This window comes from Gymnoscopelus braueri, assembly GCF_963280865.1.
Source record: "Gymnoscopelus braueri genome assembly, chromosome: 12".
Taxonomy (NCBI): Eukaryota; Metazoa; Chordata; class Actinopteri; order Myctophiformes; family Myctophidae; genus Gymnoscopelus; species Gymnoscopelus braueri.
The window spans coordinates 40065704-40071235 of NC_137614.1; positions in this window are offsets into that span (position 1 = coordinate 40065704).

A 5532-nucleotide genomic window follows, 5' to 3' on the forward strand; every position below is an offset into this window, starting at 1 on the left:
CACACACACACACACACACACACACACACACACACAGAATAATATATTGGATGGTTACTGTTTTCTTCTGCTCCCAACTTGACCACGAAAATGCGCTTTTATCCAAAGCGCTTTACATAGATTGATGCTTTACATTCACCCATTCACACACACATTCATACACCGATGGCGGAGGAAACCATGCAAGGCACCAACCTGCTCATCGGGAGCAATTAGGGGTTCAGCGTCTTGCTCAAGGACACTTCGACACTAACTCTGGGGGAGCGAACTGGCAACCGCAAGGTTGCCAGTTCGATCCCGGGCTGGGGGCGCTCCCCCAGAGTTAGTGTCGAAGTGTCCTTGAGCAAGACGCTGAACCCACTCTACCCGGCCACTCTACTCCTGAGCCACTGCCGCCCCACGAAGTACACAGGCCTTAGTCAAAGAAATCAGGGGTTTTCAACATTTCTCAGGCCAAGGGGTCTGGCTGAGAGAGAGATGCAGCAGGGACCCCCACTACATATGGTATACAATTTTGCTGCAAGACTTAAACATTTTCATAAATTGCATAGACCTGTTTGTATTATCATCAATGCTGTGTATATATTTTTTGTTCATTTGTTTACACATTCTTTCTATTACTATGTTCAATTCATGTTAATATGTATTTTCAGACATTTAACACATAAACCCTCAAAACTTGACCTTGGTTCACTGTTTTTTTCTTCAATAAAAATGGGGCAATGAAACACATCGAACATCCTCTGAGCACAGGTTTCCGCCAGGTCAGGAAAGTTATTGTGGGCCAGCAATGTTGATGGAATATGAAAAATGAAACAGATCCTTCTTGATCACATGACTATAGAGATCATGTGTACCGATTTGCGTGACATTTGGATGAAATCTGACAGAGTAATATAAAAATATTTGTTTTACATAAGTCATGGTGGCGCAAGGTGGCACTAAAAGGCATATGTGAAAAATGTCCTGGAAATTTCAGGCCTGAATTTGGTTCAGGTTCTGCTCTGGCATCCAGGGCGTGTGCCTGCACAGTTTCGCTGCGAGTGGCCCAACGGGCCGGAGATTAGCTGTTCACAGACAGACCGACACACACGCATAGACGGACAGACAGACGGACGAGGTGCAAAACATAGGCCCCCATTTATCAACGTTGTGTAGACCAAATAATGGGCATACAGCGAGATCACCGCAACTTTTGGCATTTATCAATCTTTGAGTTCAGCGTAGGCCTACGGCCCGCGCAGATCTAATTTTAGGTCTGAGGGTGTGTAGACTTTGGCTGCACCCGTTTGTTCCATTGTAGACATGCGAAGCAGCATTGTCTGACCGTCTGACAGGCATCTGGACACATGTATCCACTCCAAAATGTATATCTAAAATATTAATAAATAATGCCTTAAAAATACAACATTTTATAAACTCATTTAAACAAACTGCTTTAACAGTCATTCAGATAAGATTGCAGATCTGGCTGTTTGAAAATAGCAGATCTACAAGCTTTTCATGGACAGTGAGGTCTACAAACCTACAGTAGTGTGTCCTATGGAGTTATGTACAACCTGGGTTAAGCATAGGAACCCGACGCTCCAAACCTTTGCCCAGCGCAGGTGATTCTTCAATGCTGTGGATTGATTTGGGCCACCGGGAGATCGGACATTTAACCCTTCCCACATCACCTTGTCATAAGGTCAAACATGGTCTGAGAGAAATAGCATATCCAAGCCTGGACATGCCTATATGCAAAGAGAGAGAGAGTCCCTCTACACATGAATAACAGTCAGTTTATATAGAGGATGAGACAAGTCATGATTGGTCCACAGTAGCTTGAGATGTCCCCACCAATCGACCCCTGGTAGCTGAAGGTGCTCTTTGATTGGCCCACCATGCTGGAGAGCCACGGACCAATGGGATGGACAGAGAGGACACAGTCAGTTGTCTGGAGTGACACACTAAATTTGCATTGGCCAGGACACATTACACACAGTAGATACTATTGGATGTAACAGTGTGTGTGTGTGTGTGTGTGTGTGTGTGTGTGTGTGTGTGTGTGTGTGTGTGTGTGTGTGTGTGTGTGTGTGTGTGTATGTGTGTGTGTGTGTGTGTGTGTGTGTGTGTGCGCACGTGACTTGACAGGCAGCAAGGCGGATGGGGGAAACTCTTTCTTATTGGCTTTCCAAGCGTTGTCTGGACGTATTCTGGTTCTTCATGTCGTAAAATAGGGGCGTTTCGAGAACATTTAAAGGCGTTTCGAGAACAGAGAGAGGGCGTGTTATTTAAATGAAGGTCGGTTTCAACCGTGGCATGTATCAAAGCTCCAACCAAATGTACGCTAGGATTGGCTGTATAGGATCCTTTGATAAATCTCACTTGGACATTGGCATAAGGGCAACCAGACCAGGAGACCTGGTTCTGCCAGACCCAGAATAGATTCCTAGTACATATACTGTAGGTGAAAAGCATACGTCACGCTAAGCTTGACCAATCAAAAAGAGGGACATGTAAGCACATGTTTTCGTCCATATATGGACAAAAGAGGGACCGACAAAGCCTCATGTAGGCCTGACCCCCTGGGTCTGGCAGAAATAAGGCAAACTAGAAAAAGTGCTTCTCGGAGCACAGGTCTCCGCCAGGCGAGTACTGTTCCTGATTAATCCTGTCTTACCTATTTATATTACATATTGTGATGTCACGTGAAGCTTGACCAATGTTAGCTTGGCTGAGACGGACACACACACACACAGAGGGTAAAACATACTCTCCACCATGCCTTCGGCCTGGCGGAGACAATAATATATTTATATATATATATAAAAGTAATCATAAAAATCACACCCAGTGTGAAGTGAGTGGTGCTATTTATGAGTTATTAATTTCATCATGCGTCTCGCTAGCACCGCTCTAAAAAAAGAAGAGGAAAAATATTTATTGAGAAAAATGTTTATTAAAATCATGTTCTGACGTGCACCGTTCAAAAGAAAAATAGAAACAAATATTTACTGTGACAATTCTTCTGCGACATACATACATACAAAAAAAGAAGAGAAATAGGCTCCTCTCACTAATTTGGAAGTCTATTAGTAACTGTCTGCTAGTTAGTAATGCCAGGCGGGGGTCTTGATTCAGTCCAGTTAGTGCCCAGTTGGTAAGACCAATGTGAGTTTGTTACGGATTCTAGTCTTTGATGGGTGACTGGCATGAGTCATCTTTCGAATGGGTTTCTGGTAATATTTTCATTACAGTAGTTTGTAGTCTAGTTTCATTGTTGTATGGCTCTAGTTTGACTTTATTAAAAAAGACATGTTTGGTAAACGTCAGTGTTCATTCATAAATAGCCATGCCGTGACGCCACAACATGGCGTCACGGCATGGATCAATTCACACCTAGTGTAAATTGAGCGGTGCTGAAATTTTTTACATTATTATTAATTTCATCATGCGTCTCGCTAGCCAATCACAGCGCGTCTGCGAAGTTTGAAGTTAATTTCATCATGTGTCTCGCTAGCCAATCACAGCACGTCCTGCAAAGCTTAGCCTATGGGAGTGTTTTCCACAGCATGGCGTCACAACGAAAGACAAATTTTCACGACGGAAAGAAAAACTTTCACCACGGATGGGTCCTAAACCCTCTTATAGGAGCGGTTGCACCGCTCAAAAATAGTCGGTCGGATAGGCATGAAATCAGGTGGTCTTCAAGGCATGTGACCAGAACCGCCAAGCCGACCAATATGCCCATATATAGGCATATACGGAGATCTGGTTGTCCAACACTGCAGTTGAGATCCTTTTGTCCAGAATGTCAGTAAGCCCATACTGATGACATCAGGGATCTCCATACATGGGAATAAAATGGACATGGACAGACAGATACAGAGATCTCCATATATGGGCATAAAAGGGACATAGTCAGACAGACTGGTACAACGGGTACTCTGACAATGGGTACAACAGGGTTTTGCATTACCGGGTGGGGCACGCATTCCCAACTTGCATCGTTCCCGAGAACGTCTAGTCTCAGTAAAAATGTTATGTTTATGCAAAGGGTATAAAGTAGGGGGGTTAAAGTAGCCAGTTCAAAGCCAACCCATGAGTGATATTTGGGCCAGGTTTGGAGGCAAATGGACGACTGGTCTACTGTGGGAAGGCAGACGTGCATGCAAACAAAATCCATGGCTTCCTGATTTAAGTAGATGAGATACAAGCAAACAGCCACATTTCCACTTCTTTCTGAAATTCTGCTTTGATATCTGTGCACATTGCCATGAAGCACTACACATGAGACAAGCTCTTCGCATGAGACAATTGGATTTGAGTTCCTCCTTTGGCTGTAGATATTGTTCATAATGTGGGAGACAGCTGCATGTGACTTTCAGTTGGACTGCACTTAAGTGGAGCATCCCCTCCTGATTATAGATATATATTTTTAAATTGTCATCAAGCCTGAAAATAATAAAACGTTTCATTGAGACATAATGCTACTGTCAGCTCTTTCTAATATTATCGCATTTTCACAGGAAAACTCGATTTTAAAGTGGACAGCAAAGCTTAGAAAATAGCTTTGTTTTAATAAATACAGTGAAAAGAGAAACCCACTACATGAGCATGAATAGTTTATTATTTTTCTGAACTGCGCTTTCTGGGGCTTCAGACTCAGAGATACCAGCCTCAGAGAATGGAATGATACAGGAGTTCAATCATCAAATACATTTTTCATTGATATGAGGTAGAAAATGTAGGGTTATGACAAACTTGAGCAAAAACTGAATGTATTTTTGAATAATCATTCAGTCACCATATCTGAAGAAATACGTTTTACATGAGCGAATACGTACACTTATAAAACTTTAACCATAGTATACTTAATCCATAAAGGAGAAAAAAAGAATTAGAAAAACAACAACAATACCCTTTAGCATAGCGACTGTTCATGGTTAGTATTTTAAAGCCACAACATTTAAATCCACATTTTTCATACAGCATTTAATAAAATGCATTTAATGTTTTCATGCACTGCAATGCACTATAAAAAAATAACAATGCTCCTTGTTTAAGGACTGACAGTGACAAGATTATAAAACTCCGCTTAGAAAGGACATGCACTCATTTTTAATGAAATTACATGTACAAAGGTCTGTTCACTTAAGTGCCTTTAGAAACAGTCTTTACAGGTTTTAAACCCACATATTACAATTGACATTTATTTTATGAGAACATAATCGCTGTTGACTTCATGTCATCTGTGTCATTCATGATGCTGCTGATGCTCTTCTTTGCGAACAATAGCATCTAGGTAGGCCTATGCATACTGCTATAGCCTAATCTATACTCAGTCATATGGTACACAGCGCAAAAATTACCGATCTTCATGCTCACAACGCGTCCAATTGGGACACATTGTGAGCTTGTAGATCTGCTATTTCTGGAGTGGGAAACCGGCGGGCAAACAAAACATGAAATCAGGTGGTCTTCAAGGCATTGGTGCACTTGAGGCTGCATCATCTTTCTTCTGTCATTTTTTTTAAAACCCCACAAACC